The 23119-nt window shown below is 44.4% G+C and overlaps 1 protein-coding gene and 1 long non-coding RNA gene across 10 annotated transcripts in view; one reads left to right on the top strand and one right to left on the bottom strand.

The window, feature by feature from the left end:
- Nucleotides 1-23119, bottom strand: part of LOC309611802 (uncharacterized protein) — a 198837-nt gene that overhangs the window by 104080 nt on the left and 71638 nt on the right. The window lies entirely within an intron of this gene.
- LOC309611810 lies at nucleotides 11791-21845 on the top strand. The gene is made up of 2 exons (XR_014234756.1): nucleotides 11791-12162; nucleotides 17953-21845. It is a non-coding gene; the product is annotated as an uncharacterized lncRNA (long non-coding RNA).

The following is a 23119-nucleotide window of genomic DNA, read 5'->3' as shown; positions in this document are numbered from 1 at the left end:
TCAACCAATCAATCAATCAAGTGGGGCGGGGGGAGCAATACAGGAATTTCCCTGGCAGTCCAGTGGTTAAGACTCCAAGCTCCCAATGCAGGGGGCACGGGCTCGATCCCTGATTGGGGAACCAAGATCCCACATGTGGCACAGCGTAGCCGGAAAAAAAACAAAAAAAGCAACACATACCCTACGGCATTTATCCCAGAGAACGCATGTTCGCACAAAAAAAGGTACACAAATGTCCACAGCATCTCTATCAGTAATAGTCAGGAAATGGGAAAAAAACTCAGATGTTCTTCAATGGGCAAGTGATTAAACAAACTGAAGTACAGCCAAACCATGGAATACTACTCAGCAATTAAAAAGAAAGCGGCACTGGGACCTCTCTGGTGTTCCAGCGGTTAAGACTCTGCACTCTCAATGCAGGGGGCCCAGGTTCCATCCCTGGTCAGGGAACTAGATCCCGCATGCTGCAACTAAAGACCCGCACAGCCAAATAAATAAATAAATATTTTTTTTAAAAAAGAGGAGCACTGTTGATTCATGCAATTTGGATGACTCTCCAGGGAATTACACTGATTGAAAAAGGCCAATCCAAAAGGTTGCATACTGGGAATTCCCTGGCGGTCCAGTGTTTAGCACTCAGCACTTTCACTACCTGGGCTGGGTTCAATCCTTGGTCGGGGAACTAAGATCGCACAACCGGCAGCGCAGCCAAAAAAAAATTTTTTTTACTTAAAAAAAAAAAAAGGTTACACACTATATGATTTTATTCACATAACATTCTTTTTTTTTAATTAATTAGTTAATTTATTTTATTTTTGGCTGCGTTGGGTCTTCGTTGCTGCGTGTGGGCTTTCTCTAGTTGCGGCGAGCGGGGGCTACTCTTTGTTGCAGTGTGCGGGCTTCTCGCTGCGGTGGCTTCTCTTGTTGCAGAGCACGGGCTCTAGGCACGCGGGCTTCAGTAGTTGTGGCACGTGGGCTCAGTAGTTGTGGCTCCCGGGCTCTAAAGCGCAGGCTCAGTCGTTGTGGCGCATGGGCTTAGCTGCTCCGCGGCATGTGGGATCTTCCCGGACAAGGGATCAAACCCATGTCCCCTGCAATGGCAGGCAGATTCTTAACCGCTGCGCCACCAGGGAAGTCCCACATAACATTCTTGAAATGACAGGTTGCCAGGGACAGATAGGGCCGGGGGAGTGGGAGATGGGCCATCTTCCCCAGGGGGTATTTTCCCTTGATCATCTGCACAAAAACTTTATTGCAACTTTATCCACTGCACTATCAGATCACTATGATTTGGTGGGGAGTGGGGGAGCAGCAGTGGCTATAAAATGGCATCAGGAGAGATCCTGTGGGATGGAAATGTTCTCTATCTTGACTGTGTCAATGGCAATACCCAGGTTGTGACAGTATACTATGATTCTGTAAGATGTTACCATTGGGGAAAACTGGGTAAAGGACACACAGGAGCTATCGCACTATTATTTCTTACAACTGCATGTAAACCTACAATAATCTGTACACAAAAAGTTTAATCAGAAATGAAGGCAACACATGCCTCTTGTAACAAGTAAAACAATAGTCTGTGGTCAGTCTCTTTCTCTACCCGTCCCATTCCCTCCCTCTTGAGATAACCATGCAAACTCACTGCTCATACAAACAGGCATGCATTTAATACTTTCTGTTTACTGTATCAAAATGGGATCATACATACTACATATTACCCTGCAGCCTACCTTCTTCACCCATCATCCCTATATCATAGAGAGCTTAAAAAAAAAAAATTTTTTTTTTAAGTGCCAAGCAGGATGGCAGGTATAGAAAATTTTCTGACTAGGGCAAATCTGACAAATGTTTACCGTGCTAATGTGCCATAGCTCAGCCAGGTGCATTCAGTGAGAGCACAATATGCAAGTAGCATTCTAAAGAGATCTGCAAAAAATGCAAGGTCTTCAGCAGCTCTTCGAGGATCCCATCCCCCTCTCTGCCTCCTCCATGGAACCATCCCATGGAGGTTGAACAGTTTAACTCCATTTGCCCCTCCTGCTGTTTGTGCTTTCGTTGTATACTTCTGTTCTACATCTCCACAAGACATTATTATTGTCACTTATTTACAAAATAACATATAAATATAAAGGTGTATGTACCTGGGTATATGTACATGTATATATTAGACACACACACACTTTAAGTGCTCTTTGTTCTTTCCTGCAGTTGTGTTCTTTTTTTTGGGGGGGGGGGCAAGTTTTTATATTGGTAAAGTTCTGTACTACTAGAAATATAAGATTTGAAAAGAAAAGTGAGACTTGAGGATCATCTGTGGAGCTTATCCTCATTCTCCTGCTGACGCATTATATGTTTATAATTTGAGAACTGCAGATAAATACAAACTGGTCTTCTCCATACTTGCTCACTAAGGAATTCCTCATTTCTAGGAAACGTCTATTTCAAGGAAAGGAAACAAACAAAAACACCTAGTGCACTAGATGATTAAAAGGTACACATTTTATAGCCTGAGTTCGAGAAAAAAATTACCCAAGAAACGGCCTTTTTCCCTAGGAGCCAGCTTCTACTAGGGGAGTCTAGGGTTCTCTAGGCAAAGAAAAAAAACTTGCCAGTTTAAACAGAATAACAGAAACGTTCAGCCAATCAAATATACAGAACTCATCACTTGCAGTGAGGAATGAAAGGCCTGTATCAACAGAAAAAATAAATGGCACCGGCAACGTCTGCAACAGAAAACAAACAGGAAATCCTTTAAAAAGCCAAAATTGCAAAGACAGATGAACAGGGTATGAAATTACACGCCGGGCAATGCACCTGTTAAAGGAAAAGAGGCGCACACCAAGTCTGAAGTCTTAAGAATTCGGTGTTTAACACTACTTCTGCATGCTGCCCAGCAGAAAACTCGGGTCCTGGCTTAATCCACAACGCACACTTCATTTAAGGAGGTGAACTGCTTGGTCTGACTCAGTTTCTTATTCTGTAAAATGAATGCAACACAGCTGTCGTGAGTCCCCAAAGAATTCTGCACAAACGCTTTGTAACTCCAAAGTGCTGTGCAAATCAGAGCAGCCCTTCTCTCCTTCACATTCGTTGGACTTAGAATTTCAGAAGTTTAGCTGAAAATACAGACGACTCGGAAGCAAGGGACTGAGAGTGGCCCACACAGGTGGAAAGAAATGCAGAAACTGGAGCACCTCATACAAACCGCAAGAGACCACGTTCACGTGCACACGTTATCAGTAACAGAAAACGCCACCGGTAGCAACTGTAAACCACTGAGAGGACCAGCAACGACATGTGTCCAAATCCAGCCGGCAGCACAGCCTCGTCGGCGGCAATGCCTTAAACACAGCTCCCCGCACTCCGCGGCCTAACAAGATCCACTTTTTCCAAAAAGTTTAGCAACTTGCCAAGTACACTGGCGTAGTTCACCTTTTTTAATTGCTAAGCAAACATGCAGGGGAGTTGAGACAATCAAGGGAATGTTCAGCCTTCCTCAAAAATAAGATCCAGGAAATTCACGTTTTGCTTGAACAGTTTCATGTCTAAAACTGATCACAAACCTCTGTTTGATGTTGTTTTCTCGCTGCTGGCCAATGAGCCCGGGAAAGAGAACCAATTCTTTCAAACAGGGAGGGCTCTCTGCACTCTTCAGCTAAACCAGCGAGGCTTTACCACCGTCACGTTTAAAATAATGAGGAGGATGCCTCCATAGAGTTTACCGGGCTGCGCTAATCACGAGGGGCCTCGGGCGCCCAGGGCGGATCCCAGCGCCGGTGGCCGCGGGACCGGACGCCCTCCCCGGGACCCCCCCAGGACCCCCTCCCCGGGACGCGGCCGCGGGACAGGACGCCCCCCAGAACCCCTGCCCGGGACGCAGCTGCGGGACAGGACGCCCCCCAGACCCCTGCCCGGGACGCAGCTGCGGGACAGGACGCCCCCCAGAACCCCTGCCCGGGACGCGGCCGCGGGACACGAAGCTCCCCCCTCCCCAGGAACCCCTCCCCAGAGCGCGGGCCTCGCCGCCGTCTCGCAGCACCCGCCGCGCTCACCGCGGGCCGGGAGCCCCCTCAGGCCGACTGGCCCCCGCCCGCCGCCCGGCCTCCCTCCGGCCCGCGCCGCCCGCCGCGCTCACCGCGTTTTTCTTCTGCACCATCTTGTCCATCTTCTTGGCAATGCGGACCACCTCGTCCTCCATGGCCCTGGCAGGCCTGCCCCGCGCCGGGCCGCGGGGGACAGGAAACGAGCGGAGCTGGCCGGGCGGCAGGTAAGCCCAGGCGTCGGCGAGGGCCCTCACCAGGCGTCACCGAGGCGCTTCTTCACTCACGACGACTGCGACGGCGGGGGCGGCGGCGGCGGCGGCGCTCCTCCCACGCAGGCAGCGCCAATCGAGCTCCCAGCTCGCGGCGGCGACGGCGGCGCTCCTCCCACGCAGGCAGCGCCAATCGAGCTCCCAGCTCGCGGCGGCGACGGCGGCGGCGCTCCTCCCCCGCAGGCAGCGCCAATCGAGCTCCCAGCTCGCGGCCGCGGCGGCGCTCCTCCCCCGCAGGCAGCGCCAATCGAGCTCCCAGCTCGCGGCGGCGGCGGCGGCGCTCCTCCCCCGCAAGCAGCGCCAATCCAGCTCGCGGCGGCGGCGGCGGCGGCGGCGCTCCTCCCCCGCAGGCAGTGCCAAGCGAGCTCCCAGCTCGCGGCGGCGGCGCTCCTCCCCCGCAGGCAGCGACAATCGAGCTCCCGGCTCGCGGCGGCGACGGCGGCGCTCCTCCCCCGCAGGGAGCGCCAGTCGAGCTCCCAGCTCGCGGCGGCGGCGGCGGCGCTCCTCCCCCGCAGGCAGCGCCAACCGAGCTCCCAGCTCGCGGCGGCGGCGCTCCTCCCCCGCAGGCAGCGCCAATCGAGCTCCCAGCTCGTGGCGGCGGCGGCGGCGGCGGCGGCGGCGCTCCTCCCCCGCAGGGCAGCGCCAATCGAGCTCCCAGTTCGCGGCGGCGGCGGCGGCGCTCCTCCCCCGCAGGCAGCGCCAAACGAGCTCCCAGCTCGCGGCGGCGGCGGCGGCGGCGCTCCTCCCCCGCAGGCAGCGCCAATCCAGCTCGCGGCGGCGGCGGCGGCGGCGGCGCTCCTCCCCCGCAGGCAGTGCCAAGCGAGCTCCCAGCTCGCGGCGGCGGCGCTCCTCCCCCGCAGGCAGCGCCAAGCGAGCTCCCAGCTCGCGGCGGCGACGGCGGCGGCGCTCCTCCCCCACAGGCAGCGCCAATCGAGCTCCCAGCTCGCGGCGGCGGCAGCGGCGGCGCTCCTCCCCCGCAGGGAGCGCCAGTCGAGCTCCCAGCTCGCGGCGGCGGCGGCGGCGGCGGCGCTCCTCCCCCGCAGGCAGCGCCAATGGAGCTCCCAGCTCGCGGCGGCGGCGGCGGCGGCGCTCCTCCCCCACAGGCAGCGCCAATCGAGCTCCCAGCTCGCGGCGGCGGCAGCGGCGGCGCTCCTCCCCCGCAGGGAGCGCCAGTCGAGCTCCCAGCTCGCGGCGGCGGCGGCGGCGGCGCTCCTCCCCCGCAGGCAGCGCCAATGGAGCTCCCAGCTCGCGGCGGCGGCGGCGGCGGCGCTCCTCCCCCGCAGGCAGCGCCAAACGAGCTCCCAGCTCGCGGCGGCGGCCGCGGCGGCGCTCCTCCCCCGCAGGCAGCGCCAATCCAGCTCGCGGCGGCGGCGGCGGCGCTCCTCCCCCGCAGGCAGTGCCAAGCGAGCTCCCAGCTCGCGGCGGCGGCGCTCCTCCCCCGCAGGCAGCGACAATCGAGCTCCCGGCTCGCGGCGGCGACGGCGGCGCTCCTCCCCCGCAGGGAGCGCCAGTCGAGCTCCCAGCTCGCGGCGGCGGCGGCGGCGGCGCTCCTCCCCCGCAGGGAGCGCCAATCGAGCTCCCAGCTCGCGGCGGCGGCGGCGCTCCTCCCCCGCAGGCAGCGCCAATCGCGCTCCCAGCTCTGTTCTTTTGTTTTTTTTTTTTTGAATTCTGAGATTTTTCATTTGAAGTAAATCTTAAAGCTATTAAATTCACAAATATGCTAATTTAAATACCCAATTCTATTATCTAAAACACACATTGCAAACATACAAATATCTATTCTCTCCACATGTCAGAGCCCATTCATTTCATGGTTTGGAAATGGGGAGAATAGATCCCCTTAAACTGCAAGTCAGCAGGTGTTTCTTTACAGTTAACTTTAGCAAAATTCATACAAAATATTAATGAACAATGATCTTCTTTACTTGTTAACTCACAAGGAAACACCTTCAAAACTGCATTTTGTTAAAGTTTCTGTACTAAAATGTAGAAAAACTGAACTACACAAATATTGAAAAGTTTAAAATTCCTTAATTTTTTATTCCTGGTACCACTACCACAATTTACAGGGCAATATACCTGATGTAATGAAAAGAAAAAGACAAAGCTACAACAGATAAAAGACCTCAGGAATGTACATCTAATTGACCCTCCGTTGCATGAATCAATAGCTGCACTTTTTGCAAACTGTGGCTAGGACAGTCCTGAACAAGAAGGGTTTCCTGTTTAAGCTGCAGTAACTTTTCTGACTATGGATCATCGTTCCTTCTGCGGCAGGTTTTTACAGTTCCTCTAATGCATTTGGGACGACTGTCTCAAAGTAACCTGCAGCTTTCCTGACAACTCCTCGCTCTCTCTCCTGCTAAGAACTGTAGCCCTTTTCTTCTGAGTTTTGAGAACCTTCTGCTACCATATCCACCACTTCCACCACCAGATCCATAACCACCACCATAGGGACTTCCCGAGCTTCTTCCACCAAAACTGCCCCCCTTCATGGGTCCATAATTTGATTGCTGTTGTCCACTATAATTTCCAAAATCATTATAGCTCCCACCACCACCACCATAGTTACCTCCAAAATTTCCTCCTTCATTGTAAGCATCATATCCTCCACCACCGCCACCATATCCACCATCTTGGTTTCCATATCCTGGTCCACCACCACCATAGCCTCCTCTACTACTGTAACCAGGACCACCACCATCGTTACCACCGTCGCCTCCAAATCCGTTTTATCCACCATCACCTCCTCCATAACTACCTCTGCTGCCACCACCTCCACCACCATAGCCTCCTCTTCCACCAAAGTTTCCACCACGGCCAAAGTTACCTCCACCACCTCCAAAGTTTCCTCCACGACCCATAAAGTTGCCAGATCCACCTCCACGACCTCTCTGTGATCCAGCAGATTGCATTTCTTGTTTAGAAAGGGCCTTTTTCACTTACAATTATGCCCATTAATAGTGTGGTATTTCTGAACAACAATTTTATCAACTGTATCATGATCATCAAAAGTTACAAAAGCAAATCCTCTCTTTTTTCCACTCTGCCTGTCTTCCATAACTCCTATGGTTTCAATCTTGCCATACTTTTCAAAGTAGTCTCTCGAATTACATTCTTCTGTATCTTCTTTAATACCACCAACAAAAATTTTCTTCACTGTTAGACGGGCACCAGGCTTTACAGAATCCTCTCTAGAAACAGCTCTCTTTGGTTCCACTACACGCCCATCAACCTTGTGTGGTCGAGCACACATTGCTGCATCCACCTCTTCAACCCAAGAGTAAGTCACAAAACCAAAGCCCCTGGAACGGTTTGTCTGGGGGTCTCTCATCACCACACAATCTGTAAGTGTGCCCCATTTCTCAAAATGTTCTCTTAAGCTATCGTCTGTAGTTTCAAAGCTCAGACCACCAATAAACAGTTTTCTCAACTGTTCTGGTTCCTTTGGATCATGGCCCTCCTCCCCCCGGCGGCGGCGGCGGCCGGAGTCGGGCTGGGGGCGACCGGGCGGCGGTTTTACCTCCGTTTTGAGACCGGACTCGCCTCTTCCAACTCGAGTTCAATATGGGACCGAGAGCCCAGCTCTGTTCTATGTTGGGCCATTTTACTTCAGCCCAAAAAAATTTCTTCTAGTATTCCCTAAGGTCTGCTGGGGATCAGTTTTCTTATTTTTCATTTATCTGTATTTGATTTTTTAAAATTGATTCCAATTTTCTGTTGAGATTCTCCATATTTTAATCTATTAATCCCCATCTTTTACTCTCAATATAGTCATTTTAAAGTTCTGTGCTAACTCCAGAATCTGAATTCCCTCTAAATCAATTTTTCTTGGTTTTTTTTTTTTTTTTTTTTTTTGTCTTAAGTTTTAGTCACTTTTTCCTGCTTCAGGAATTTCATAATTTTTGATTGTGTGCTGGACGTGGTGAATAAAAAATTCATAGAGACTGAAGATGCTATTACTTTGCACCAGAGAAGATTTACCCTTTTCTCTGTTAATCAGAGTGGCTGATCATTTCAGTCATTTCAGGAATTTTACTAGGTCAGAACTGGGTTGGAGCTTTAGTTGTCTCATCCTACCTATGATTTTTCCTAATTTGTGGCCTCCCTGGATTTTTGCTGTGAGCCTGACAGGTCTTTGATTCTTCAATAAATACAGTCAGTTATTGACTTCAGTCTTTCAGATGTTTGAATTCAGCTCTTTAGGCTCTCAGTTCTCACAGCTTCAGAGTATGGCAAATGTAAGGAGAGACCAGCTATGTATTTGTTGCCGTTACACTTTCTCAGTGAAAATTTGTCTCATAAACACTGAAACATTGCAGATGACTTCACTTTTTCTGACTCAGCCCCCTTCTTGGGGATGGCACTTCTGGGTTTTTACTGTGAGTCTGGTAGGTCTCTAATTCCTCACTTTGGAAAGTTCTCTCCCTCAGGCATTAGGTATTTAGCTTCCTGCTTTATATAGGTTCAAAAACTGGCAAATGTCTTGAAGAGGAGACCTAATGATTGTCACAGGCCCCTTTATCTAGCGGGATTTGGTTTGTTAGTGCCATGACTGTGCAGGAAATTTCACTCTGCTTTCTTGGCTCAGTCCCCCATCATCCTATACCACCCTGACACTAAGGAAATGTCCTGTGGGGGAAATCGGCTTGACATTCTGCTAGATTTCACTCCATCATGCCAGCAAATGAGTTCATCAAAAGATATGGTGATTTCTCTTTTCCAGTGGAGTATGTCTCCCTACACCAAACCCCTGCTCCAAATCTCTAAATGTCCCTCTCTAGCATATTAGTTGATATTGTTTCTTGATTGCTTCCTTAGCTCGATGATCTTTTATTCAAGTTTGTTTGCTCGTTGCAGCAGGAGTGATGGCCTGTGCCTACCTAGTGCAGGCATATTATTATGGAGATATGGCTTTGGTCCCAGACACCACAATAAGGAGAATATCATAAGAAAGCAAGTCACACGAGTTGTTTGGTTTCCCAGTGCATGTAAAAGTTATGTTTATGCTATACTGTAGTCTATTAAGTGTGCAATAGCATTATGTCTAAAAAAAGTACATATCTTAATTTGAAAGTAGACTTTAAGAATGCTACCCATCATCTGAGCCTTCAGCAAGCTGTAATCTTTTTGCAATAGTAACATCAAAGATCACTGATCACAGATCATGTAACAAGTATAATAGTGAAAAAGTTTGAAATATTGTGAGACTTACCAAAACATGACATAGAGACACGAAGTGAGCAAATGCTGTTGGAAAAATGGCACCACCAGTAGAGCTGCTTGACACAGGGTTGCCACAAACCTTCAATTTGTAAAAAAAAAAAAAAAAAAAAAAAAAAAAAAAGCATTATCTGCAAGGTACAATAAAGTGAAGTGCAATAAAGTGAGGTATGCCTATACATCCTGCCTCAAAGCAGAAATCCTATTTAGATCACCTTTAATTTCTCTCTATGATATATCAATAGTTTTCTATTCTAATAGGGTTCTTACATTTTTTATTACACTTATTATTAGGTATATGATGTTTTGATGATAATGTAGATGGCATATTTTTTAGTTTTTAATTTTATAACTTTTCAGACACAGAAAAATGTTAGTGGAATTTTTTAATGTTTGGTCTCTTATCTGGCAACTCTTCTAAAAACTAACTGATATTCTAATAAGTTATCTGTAGATGGTTTTGGATTTTCTGTATCCTTAATTATATCAACTATGGAAAGTGACAGTATGATTTCTTCCTTTCTTAGCCTTATATTTCTGATTTCTTTTTCCTGCCTTACTGCTAATGCCATTTAATACTTTTACTAATAGGTTGAATAGAAAAGGTAAGAGTTGGCATTCTTATTTTGTTCCTAATCTTACAGTGGACGTTCTCCACATTTCACTATAAATAGGATGGTGGCTCTAAAGTTTTTTGTAGTTTCCCTTTGCTATGAGTTTTTAATCATACATAATTATTGAATTTTATCAAATGCTTTATCTGACTATACTGATATGATCATATACATTTTCTCCTTTATTTTATGGATGTGGTGCATGACATTTATTGATATTTGAATGTTAACTCACCTTGCATTTCTGGAGTAAAACAACTTGGTAGGAATTCACACACACACACACACACACACACACACACACACACACATTCACTCACTCACACACTCTACATTTGATTGTCTAACATTTTGTGTATGATTTTTGCTTCTGTATACATAAGGGAGATGGGCCTATTTTCTTTTCTCATAATTGTCCTTTTAATTAGTGAATAGTATATAGAGGGTAGAGATTTAAAAGACCTTTTAAAAGGTCTTCTTCTTCTGTGATATAATACAATACAGTATTACTCCATTTTTTAAAAATGACCTTTTTCATTTTCAAATAATTTCAAATCTGCAGAAAAGATACAAACAGAGTTCCCTTTACCTCTCTCCCAGTTTTTCCTATTGCTAACATCTTATACTACCATAGTATATTTTTCAAAATTAAAAAGCCAACATTTATACATTACTATTAACTAAACTTAAGACTTTTTTTGGATTTCACCAGTTTTCCTGTTAATGACCTTTTTCTGTTCTAGGACCCAATCCAGTATATCACATTCCACTTAGTTAGTTGTCATGTCTCCTTAGTCTTCTCTGGTCTATGACAGTTCCTCATTCCTTCCTTGTTTTTCATGATTTTGACAGTCTTGAGGAATATTTGTCTGATATTTTGTAGAATTGTTCTCAGTCTGGGTTTGGCTGATGTTTTTCTCATGATTCGACTGGAGTTATAGGTTTTGACAAAGAATACCGCAGAAGCGAAGTAACCGTCTCATCACATCATAACAGAGAGTATGTAGTGTCTCCGTGACATCACTGGTGATGTGAAACATCATCACTTGCATAACATGGTGTTTGCTTGGTTTCTCCACTGTAAAGTTACTTTTTCTCCCATTTTATACTGTCTCTGGAATTCAATCATTAAGGCCAGCCCAGGACTGGACTTAAGGGGAAGATTAAGCTTCACCTCCACCTCCTTGGGGAGGAGATGGATGCCGGGGGGGGGCGGGGGGGAGGTTACCTACATATGGAATTCTTCTGTTGGCAAGATTTGTCTTCTCCCTCCCTCCTATTATTTATTTATTTATACACTCATTTATTTACTCCATTATGTTTTAATATGGATTCTTTATAATCTATATACATAATTACAACCTTAAAAACCTCTGGTTCCCCCACTGACATATAAACTTTTTGAGGAAAGGCTCTGTTTCTTTTTTATTTTTGTACACTCTATGCGTTTAGCATAGTCCCCTAATTTATAGTGGACTTCCAGTAATTATTTTTTAATGGATATCTTTCCACTTCAACTGAAAAGTACCCTTTCCTTATATAATAGCATTCTAAATCCAAAATAAAAGTAGATTTTAAAATAAGTAAAAGTAAACTCATGCATGATCACCCTGTAATAAGTATGTAAAAAAGCACAGGGTACTGCAGAAATAACTTAACCATTTGAGTTGGATGTGTCTCCAAAAAATATTGAAGCCACATTTGGAAAGAAATTACAGTATTTGATAAGCCAAGGATATGACCTGCTGTGTGCTTTCTCTTTTTTGTTCAGATCACCAAAGGAGATTAAGACCCCGTTTTCTCCCTTCTCTGGAAAATTATCATCTGATGCAGTCACTCAGATAACAACAGAGAGTCCAGGAAAAACCATGTTTTCATCTGAGATTTTTGTTAATGCTGAAGATCGTGGACATGATATTCCAGACCTCAGTACACAGAAGTTGGGCAAAGTTCCTGTCAAGTTTGCTTCATCATCTTCAGTCCAACAGATTACTGTTCTTCATGGCACAGATGGTAAGAGAATTTTAGGTCACATTACCAACTTTTGTGTGTCATTAACTAAGAAATTTCTTGATTGGGTCTTTCTAGTTAGAAAACCTAATTTTAATTTTAAGCATTAGGTTGTACATGATTAAAACATCTTTTATTTACATAGCTATGAAGAGAATATAATTTATTATGTTTTTACTTCAATTTCTAGTGAAGTTAACAACCTATGTGAAACTCATGCTACTTGTGGCTGACGTATTTTCAACTCATAATACTTGTCATAAGAATGCAAGTAGTTCATGAAAACATAAAAACTATAGAGGTTCAATTTTAGGGAGGTAGATAACTATTTGGCATTGTTTCTTTTACTATTGTTTTGCATGATACAGTGAACAGATAGCAAACACAATACCAGTCTATTTCTTGCTCAAGAAACGTTGAGCAGGGACCCAGGTTGACTGTGACTCTGCTTTCTTTAAAACATGGAACCTTGGATTCATCATCATAGTCAACTGGAAGGGACGAAAAGCATGGAGGAGCACATGTTGGGAGGCTTTTATGGGCTAGGCCTAGGTGTGGCCCACATCACTTTCCACTGACTAGGAATAGTTTAGCTGTGCTTTCCAGGATGAAGAAGAAATGAGTTTTGGTGAACAGCTAGCAATTTCTACCATAAGGTCTACATTTAGAGTGTTCCTATGCTATCATGACAGTGATATTTTTATAGTGCTTATACTATATAACATTCAAAATTATAGCAAGTTATTTTCTTTTTCAGACCAGTAACTGGAAAGTTAAGTTCCCATTCTACCTCCAAATGAGGGTGGGAACTTTCAATTACTAATTTTAAAGTATTCAACAGTTTGTACAAATCTATTCAAAATATATTTTAAGTTTTCCTACTTGTGCAAAAAGTTTACCTGTCTGTAGGTATAAATGGAATATGCCTAAATGTATAAAGAAAATTGCTTAGTTCCACATGTAAATTGCACTGAATTTAATTTGAATAAATACATTTATATGTTGAAATGGTTATATTTCTTTTCTTTTTTTTTTTTTTTACTTTTATTTATTTTATTTTTGGCTGTGTTGGGTCTTCATCGCTGCGTGCAGCCTTTCTCTAGTTGCGGCGAGCGGGGGCTACTCTTCGTTGCGGTGCACGGGCTTCTCATTGCGGTGGCTTCTCTTGTGGTGGAGCACGGGCTCTAGGCGCGTGGGCTTCGGTGCATGGGCTCAGTAGTTGTGGCTCGCGGGCTCTAGAGCGCAGGCTCAGTAGTTGTGGCACATGGGCTTAGTTGCTCCGCGGCATGGGGGATCTTCCCGGACCAGGGCTGGCACCCGTGTCCCCTGCATTGGCAGGCGGATCCTTAACCACTGCGCTATCAGGGAAACCCGAGATGGTTATATTTCTTATACATTTTTATTGTGATATAAAATTATGCCCCCCAAATGTATAGTCTAATCAATATCACACAGAACACCTTTAATGTGTCAGTTACCTATTGCCACCGTGATACTGTATAAGAACCTCGAAAATCTCAGTGCTTTATAACAACAGACATTTGCTTTCCTCACTCATGGGCTTATGAGTCAGTTGGAGTTTGGCATCAGGATGCAAAAACGGTTTGGGTCTGTTCCACATGCCTTGTACTGAAACCCAGGCTACTCTGGGTATGCTGTTTTCATGTTGGTGGCAGAGCACAGGAGAGGAAATCCAACTGTGAAAGTGTATTTTATACCTCTTCTGACATCAAATGGATCGGTCTACATAGAGCCCACAGTTCACGGTCTTACCTTTACATACAGGTACTTGGTAGAAAAGACTCCTTTAAAAGAGAAATATTATTTGGTTTAATAATAAAAGATTTTTAACTCTGTGGATTCAGAAGTAAAATTTTAAAAATATTTTAAAAGTATACAGAATAGCATGTTGAATTTATGACTATGTGTCCACTGCTCTGAATTAACAAATTAAGAGTAATATGCTATATGTTTATATTTAGTTCCATTTGCAAGTTTTTTGAAGGAATAAAGTTTATGGTTGGACTTTCTTCTTTACCCTTCTGCAGTCCTTTCTTTCTCTCCCAGGAACAACCATTATTTGCTGAATAGTCGCTTCTTCCCCCAGAGATAGGCAGTCCAAAGTAACTTTAAGACTTCTGCATCCAAACAGAAAGTTGTTGAGAATTTCAAAAAGCCACTTATCTTGCCTCTGAATTCTCCATCTCCACATGGTAGCCATTCTTGCCCTGGGTCCATTGTAATTCTGCCCAATTGTTGTTGTCCATTTTCTGCAAACTTTGAACTAAATGGTAAATTTAACCATCACCACCAAGCTTTATATACACTGGTGGAGGAAGAAAACTACTAAGTCAATATTCTAACAATAATGACTACAGCAACGTCCAAAGAGAAGTAGAGGCTACAGCCTATTTTTCCTGTTATTTAAATTCTTCCAGCCTCTATACATTTCTTCATTCTCCTTGAATTCAGCCAGGTTCTCATTGGCTGGGGCTTTGCCTGATAGGTTGGTACAAGTATTCCTAAGTAGTCTAAGGCTTTGCTAGCCCTGCATAGGTTTAAGGTCATTTTTTGTTAATTTCTATGACCAGGCTTGGTAAAGTGGTCCCCTAGGTGTAAGCCATACTCCTACTGACTTTCTTCTTTTAAGGTAACCTTATTTCTCCCTGATAGTTAAGGTCAATTGTAGTTTTAGTCAACACTATGGCATCCTATTCCCTGTATTGTTTCAGTGACATAAAGAATGTAAAATGACTAGATGGCTCCTGTCTCCCGGTAGAAGTGCCCCTCCCTTATTTCTAAGATCTTCCATCAAACAAAGCAGAGTCACAGAGATAGAAAGCAAAAGATTTTAAAGGCTTCTGCCTTTGTTCCTAAATATATGCATTCTGTCTGTAGGATAGGCAAGTGCCATATGTGGTTCTGAGCACATGCCGTATTTGGCAAGCTAGCATTCCAGCCTCAGAAAGTGATGCCTCCCAGCTTGTGCCATGACAGTTATCAGTAAATTGTTCACTCGCTTTTTTGTTTTTGAGTTTACCATAGCTGTGGGTGATCAGGCTTGTGAGGAGAACAGTGACTCCCTTTAGGCATCAGCCTGTTGTCTCATTTCCTTCACTATGAAGTCAGTTCCTTGGTTGGAAGCAGGGTACTAGTAATATGGATTCCATGTCAAATCATCAGAATGATGGAGTGGTCAAGGATGGTAACACAATTCTAAGTAATATAAAAGTTGTTATTGCGTCCAGAATGAAGGAGATCTCATTCTACTCTGGGACTATCAGACTCTGTCTAGAGTATTTTGATTTTTATAAACTAGACATGGGCAACTAGGAGTCCATCTAGAGGTGATTACAGGATGCAAGAGAAGACCATGGTCCATAAGGATAAACTGAAGAAGCTGTTGTGTTTAATCAGGAGAAGTGGTAGCTATCTACAAAATTCTATTTGAATGAGCAGTACAACCCCATGAATACTGAGGAGTAACCTAAACAAGAATTTTATAGGACTCATGTGATGGCAATACTAATCCTTTGTGTAGGCATAGAAAAGGAGAGTAGACTAAAAGGAGGGATGGGATATTTCTGAATGGGAAAATTGAATATTTAAAGATGTCATTTATTCCCAAATGAATTTAAACTCTAATGTAATTCTACTCAAAATTCTAATGGAATTGTTCTTTTGAACTTGTTTAATTGATCTTAAGTTTTTTCCGGAAGACTAATAAAGAAAATACTGGAAAAGAAGAGTAATGGGGAGGATAAATTTTAGCAGCAGCCGGTGGAGTGTTTTAATGGGATGCCTGGAAGTTGCAGACATTATTCTCACCCTTGACCTATGGGCCCAGACTTAGTCATATGTCCATACATGTCTGCAAGGGAGATTGGGAAATACAGTGTACAGATGAGCAGTATGTACCCAGCTAAATATCAAAATGCTGTTACAGAGAGAGAGAGAGTTTCTACCACATCATGAAAGAAAAACAAGTGTATAGAAAAAGATTTCAGGGACTTCCCTGGTGGCGCAGTGGTTAAGAATCCACCTGCCAGTGCAGGGGACACGGGTTCGAGCCCTGGTCCGGGAAGATCCCACATGCCGCAGAGCAACTAAGCCCGTGTGCCACAACTACTGAGCCTGTGCTCTAGAGCCTGCGAGCCACAACTACTGAGCCCATGCTCCACAACTACTGAAGCCTGCGTGCCTAGAGCCTGTGCTCCACAACAAGAGAAGCCACTGCAGTGAGAAGAGTGAGAAGCTCGCGCACCACAACGAACAGTAGCCCCCCCACACCGCAACTAGAGAAAGCCCGCGTGCAGCAATGAAGACCCAATGAAGCAAAAAAATAAGAAGAAGAAGAAAAAGATTTCATCTTCTATAATAATCAAATTACTACCATGTCACAGACATTTTAGAAAGAATTTTAGCAGTTAGTATTTAAAAAAAAGAAACTTTATAAATGACATAATTTTTCACTCTGAAATCAGAAAACTTATGTGAAATGGGGCAGCAGGGGAGAATGGGTATGCTATAAACAGGAAGTCTTTATTACAGAATTCTTTATTATTGAAAATTTAATCCAGCCTAAATTTTTAACATTATGAGAAGGGTTAAATACACTTAATGTGTAGTAGAATGATAAAAAATGTGACGATAGGAAATAAAATGAATATTTTATTATCAATGTAAAGTAGAAAAACTGAATTCCACATTATACATACTATACACAACTATGTAAACAAATAAGAAATACAGAGGAAAGACCTGTAGAAATACATTAAAATATTAATAATAGTTATCTTTGAGTGGTAAGACTTTGTCTTTTTTATTTCTGTGTATTTTTTTAATATTGAGAAGTTATACTTTTTTAATGGGAAACTTATTTTGAAAATCTGCCACATAGAAGAGAATTAGATTTACTTTCTATGACTCTGGAGGGAGAACCTTCAAAGATCAGTAGTAGGGGTTAACAACGACCAGGTTTGGGTTCAATATAAGATAAAGTGTTTCTTAGTTAGAGCCATCTAAATATGGAATAGATTGCTAGGAAGTCGTCTTCTCAATGAATCCTACCCTTACCACTCTATTTAAACTGCATCCTGCTGCAATTTCCCAAATACTTCTAATCTTCCTCAGCATTTTCTAATTTTTGGGGGGGGAGTGGCTGTTTTGGGTCTTTGTTGCTGCACACGGGCTTTCCCTAGCTGTGGTGAGTAGGGGCTACTCTTCGTTGTGGTGCATGGGTTTCTTATTGTGGTGGCTTCTCCTGTTGCAGAGCGTGGGCTCTAGGCGCACAGGCTTCAGTAGTTGCAGCACGAGGGCTCAGTACTCGCAGCACAAGGGCCCTAGAGCACGTGGGCTTCAGTAGTTGCGGCACATGGGCTCAGTAGTTGTGGCGCTCGGGCTCTAGGGCGGGCGGGCTTTGGTAGTTGTGGCACGCAGGCTCAGTAGTTGTGGTGCACAGGCTTAGTTGCTCCACAGCATGTGAGATCTTCCCAGACCAGGTATCGAACCCCTGTCCCCTGCATTGGCAGGCAGATTCTTAACCCACTGCACCACCAGGGAAGTCCCAGTATTTTCTAATTTTTTATGTCACTAATAATTTATAAAAATACTAGATGATTTACTTATTTAGTATGCTAATTGTTTACTGTCTATCTCCCTCTTCTAGAATGCTAGTTTACTGATACATTCCAAGAATCTTGACCACTGCTTGGCACATTAAAGGTGCTTAATATTTGTTCAGTTAATTAATAAATGTTTTCTTATTAATTATTCTGATCTTTATGTCCTTAGGCCAGCCTTTACTGTTGCCATATAAGCCTTCTGGTAGTACAAAGATGTACTATGTTCCCCAATTAAGACAAATTCCTTCATCTCTGGATTCCAAGTCAGACACCACCATTGAGAGCTCACACTCAGGTATTATGCAGAAATTATTCAAAATTTTATTTTTTGAAATTTTATTTGTGGATTGGCTGTTTAATTCTGGATGACATATGAAAGCTCAGTGCTCTTTAATCTTTAAGTGAAACATGGAGATTTTCATGACACAGGCTCTGGTTCAGATAGGTGAGTTATTTGGTCAGATGTATTGTGTACACTCAAACATTTGATAAATATTTGAAGAAAATTGTATGAACAGTTACTTGTTTGGGTTAGTGGACTCCATCTAGGACAAAGGTTTCCAAGTTTTCTCTGTTCACAGTCACCTTAGTGTTTGGGTGATTTCTTTTCTCATCATCGTGGGGATATAAATCATCAGCAGCATATAAATACATGAAGTATTTTTTCAGACACTAAGCTATTATGTTATTAGGGTATAAAAATACTTAGCGTTTTGATCTTACAGCTTAATAAGCAAAAATATTTTTCGTTTTGTGTTTGAAAGAAAACATTTTACTTTGTTCAGAAATATGCATAATTACTTGCTAACGAGATATGTGTGGCTATTAGGGCACAGTTTCTCAAACCTTGAGATGAGATTGGACACAACCACCCTCATTTATTGCTTTTGTTACAGAAACCGTCAAAAATCCAACTCTGCAGAGATACAGACAGCAGCATTGAAAGGAATGTAGCAGTATCTAATGTTGAAACTTTAAACTATCTTTAGCGATTAGTTTTTGTCCTGTACACCAGATATTACATATCACTCTTTCTCTAGAATTTTAAAATATCCCACAACATCCCTGTGAGATCACCACAATAGAACTGCAGATTTAGAAAATGAATAGCATCCTGTGGAGGAACTGAATAAATATTTTCTGTGGAAAATTATAAGGATACAGAGTTGGTATGGTGCGGGGTTTTGATTGTTGGGATAACATATTGATTGGTCCACAGGAGTTGACTTGGTTCAGTTTAGATATAAATTGTTCATGATTTGTCAATAGACATCTTTATAGGTGTAGAAATTAAAAAGAAAGTAGTTGTCCCTGGTCTTACGCAGATTTTCTGTTAATTTTAAGAGGACCCAACTAGTATCTAATGGTAACTGAGTTAAAGCCCCGATATAATTGCTCCTGATTTCCCACTGTGATGCCACTGAAAAAAAGAACCACAAAATGCTCATATGTTAGGATTGATTATGAAGCCTATAACCAGGAACTGGAAGAAATTTTCACTACCTGCATGGCTATGATTTTAAAAACTCACTTAGTGGCTACGAGACATAAAACAAGCTTACTTAATTGATTGTAGGTAGGAAAATCTTTTATCTCAGTCTCACTTTCAGCCCCCTAGTTCAGAAGACAGAATGTACCAATAGAAGTCTAATCAGGTGTTCCAGTATTTTTTGAGGCCTCCTGTGTACTTCTATTCATTTACATCCTAACTCTTCCCTTTGGAGACATTAACTTTGAGAAAAATTGGACAGTAGTGGGAAGAGGAAATGACTCAGGGATGGTACACTGTATCCTGAGAAATACTGTCCGTATAAATAAAGTACTGAATGCATCAGTTAGACAAGAAGAGATCTGTTGGCTATATATACTTGAGGTTGTCATTTATCATGTTCTGCATCTATTCTGAGAGTGAGGGAGTTGACAGTAGAAAATAATAGTTTCTTAGACCAGTAGAGCTGATCTAGATGAAAGCCTAGGAATTGTTCTGATAGATAGTGTCTATTAGTATGTTGTGATTCTATAGATACTAGAAAGATCCAACTAGAGTTTGGGGCCAAGGGCAAGTCATAAACCATTGCAGATATTTGGACCAAATAATTTCTCCTCAGTTGAGAATGAGTAAACAATTGAACTCATAAAATTCTTTTAGAGACAAAAACAAAGGGACTTCCCTGGTGGCGCAGTGGTTAAGAATCCGCCTGCCAATACAGAGGACACGGGTTCCAGCCCTGGTCCGGGAAGATCCCACATGCCACAGAGCAACTAAGCCTGTGCGCCACAACTACTGAGCCTGCGCTTTAGAGCCTGCGAGCCACGACTACTGAAGCCCGCATGCCTAGAGCCCGTGCTCCACAACAAGAGAAGCCACTGCAATGAGAAGCCCGCGCACTGCAACGAAATGTAGCCCCCGCTCGCCGCAACTAGAGGAAGCCCGTGCACAGCACCGAAGACCCTACACAGGCAAAAATAAAAATAAATAAATTAAAAACAAAACAAAAACAAAAAAACAAGGCAAAGGTAACCTCGCAAAGAAAGAGATAGATGTTAGAGATTTACTCATTAGGTCAAGTAACACTCTGAAGTAGTAACAGGATTTCATTTATATCTGACAGTAAGTTCTGTGAAGATAGGTACTATGTCTTTTTTTTTGTAAGCCATTTTATACCTCATACCAATATATAATATAGATGTTATTTTTATATTCATTTAAAGACATTTAAATATTTTGTGTACTAGTACTGTCAATAGGAGCAAAAAGCCATGGGGAGAGAACTGGTTGGGATTTTTAAAACAAAGTGAGGAGTTAATAGCAGAAAAAAATGGTGGAGTAAAGACCTCCAACATTTTGCCCTGTGATAAAAGCAACAGAATTTTGGCAAAACTTTATGGAAAACTTTTCCAAAACTCGAAATTAACCAAAGGCTTGTAGCTTTTGTAGTAAGCATTTATTCAAGAAAAATGGCTGAACCTTGATAAGAATAGTAAGCTTGTGGCATTTTACCTTGCCCTATTCTCATTGCCACACTCAGCTCAGTGATAACCTTGAAAAATATCAGCCTGCATTCCCAGGACTGGAGGGAGCAGAACAGAGCTGGACCTCTTTCACAATTTCATTCCCAAAGAATTGTCAGTATTTGATCTGTCTGATGGCTCTCTGGAAGACTCCACTCAAAAGGCTTATCTTTATTTGACCTTACCCAGAGCTATCCAGTGCGTATGAGCCTCTGTGTCTATGTGTGAGGTGTTTGTCAAAAAACACTTACAGGCAAGTGTTTTATTTTAGTTTCTTAAATATTTATTTATTTTATTTATTTATTTTGGCTGCGCCGGGTCTTAGTTGCACCACTCAGGATCTTCGTTGCGGCATGCGGACTCCTTAGTTGCAGGACCTAGTTCCCTGACCAGGGATCGATCCCGGGGCCCCTGCATTGGGAGCCCGGAGTCTTACCCCCTAGACCACCAGGGAAGTCCCCAGGCAACTGTTTTAATGTCACAATGCAGGAGGCAGTGGATAACACTTTAGACAAACAATAGACTAACCAAAAGCTTTAACGGAAAAACTGAGGATGAGATGTCCATAGATATTTTGAAAAGCATTGATATATTCCTAGGACTCTAGAAGACCACAAGTGTGCACAGGCCTGAGTGCATGCTCAGGAAAGATCTGAGAGGGGCCTACCCTTTACCTTTGGCTGCCCTTGAGGCTCTGGGCAAGAAGAAAGGGAAGGCTAAGGCAGAATTGATAACTCCCTGCCCTCAGCATTGATGGCTATGTGCACGTAGTCCCTCGGCAAAGACTGGGAGATTTATTGTTTCTAGATGTTTAAGGATACCTCCATCTAGGCATTAGCTGACCACTAAGCTAGTTGAGTGGCAGCTTCAGTAGACTTCATAGAATTTGTTCAGAAAAGTTACTTAAAAAAAAAAACAGCGTAAAGCAACAGCAGGAAACTGTAGGGAGGTAGTAGACTCTGATTTCCAGGGTTGTCACATTATATTTTTTAAGATGTCGAGTTTTCAACAAAAAGTTACAAGATATGGAAATTCAAAGTAAAAACAAAATATATGGACCATACAAAAGTTTAGAAACTGTCTGTGAGGAATCTCAGACATTGGACTTACTAAATGAAGATGTTAAAATAGCTATTTAAAATATGTTCAAAGAACTAAATGAAACCATGTCTAAAGAAGTATAGGGAGAGGGGCAAGATGGCGGAAGAGTAAGACGAGGAGATCACCTTCCTTCCCACAGATACAGTAGAAATACATCTACACGTGGAACTGCTCCTACAGAACACCCACTGAACGCTGGCAGAAGACGTCAGAACTCCCAAAAGGCAAGAGACTCCCCACGTACTTGGGTAGGGCAAAAGAAAAAAGAAAAAACAGAGACAAAAGAATAGGGACAGGACCTGCACCAGTGGGAGGGAGCTGTGAAGGAGGAAAGGTTTCCACACACTAGGAAGCCCCTTCACGGGCAGAGACTGTGGGTGGCAGAGGGGGGAAGCTTCGGAGCCACGGAGGAGAGCGCAGCCACAGGGGTGCGGAGGGCAAAGCGGAGAGATTCCCGCACGGAGGAGCGGTGCTGAGTGGCACTCACCAGCCCGAGAGGCTTGTCTGCTCAGCCGCTGGGGCGGGTGGGGGCTGGGAGCTGAGGCTCGGGCTTCGGTGCTAGCCGAGAGGGAGTCCGGGAAAAAGTCTGCAGCTGCCAAAGAGGCAAGAGACTTTTTCTTGCCTCTTTGTTTCGTGGCGCGCAAGGAGAGGGGATTCAGAGCGCCGCCTAAACGAGCTCCAGAGACGGGCGCGAGCCGCGGCTATAAGCGCGGACCCCAGAGGCGGGCGCGAGCCGTGGCTAACAGCGCGGACCCCAGAGACGGGCGTGAGCCGCGGTTATCAGCGTGGACCCCAGAGACGGGCGGGAGACGCTAAGGCTGCTGCTGCCGCCACCAAGAAGCCTGTGTGCGAGCACAGGTCACTCTACACACCGCCCCTCCCGGGAGCCTGTGCAGCTCGCCACTGCCAGGGTCCCGTGATCCAGGGACAACTTCGCCGGGAGAACGCACGGCGCGCCTCAGGCTGCTGCAACGTCACGCCAGCCTCTGCTGCCGCAGGCTTGCCCCGCCTCCTCCATACCGCTCCCTCCCCCCGGCCTGAGTGAGCCAGAGCTCCCGAAGCAGCTGCTTCTTTAACCCCGTCCTGTCTGGGCGGGGAACAGACGCCCTCAGGCGACCTACACGCAGAGGCGGGTCCAAATCCAAAGCTGAACTCCGGGAGCTGTACGAACAAAGAAGAGAAAGGGAAGTCTCTCCCAGCAGCCTCAGAAGCAGTGGGTTAAA

The sequence above is a fragment of the Balaenoptera borealis genome, assembly GCF_965194805.1.
Source record: "Balaenoptera borealis genome assembly, chromosome: 15".
Taxonomy (NCBI): Eukaryota; Metazoa; Chordata; class Mammalia; order Artiodactyla; family Balaenopteridae; genus Balaenoptera; species Balaenoptera borealis.
The sequence above is the reverse complement of the archived record's forward strand: the minus strand, read 5'-3'. Positions and strand labels throughout refer to the sequence as shown.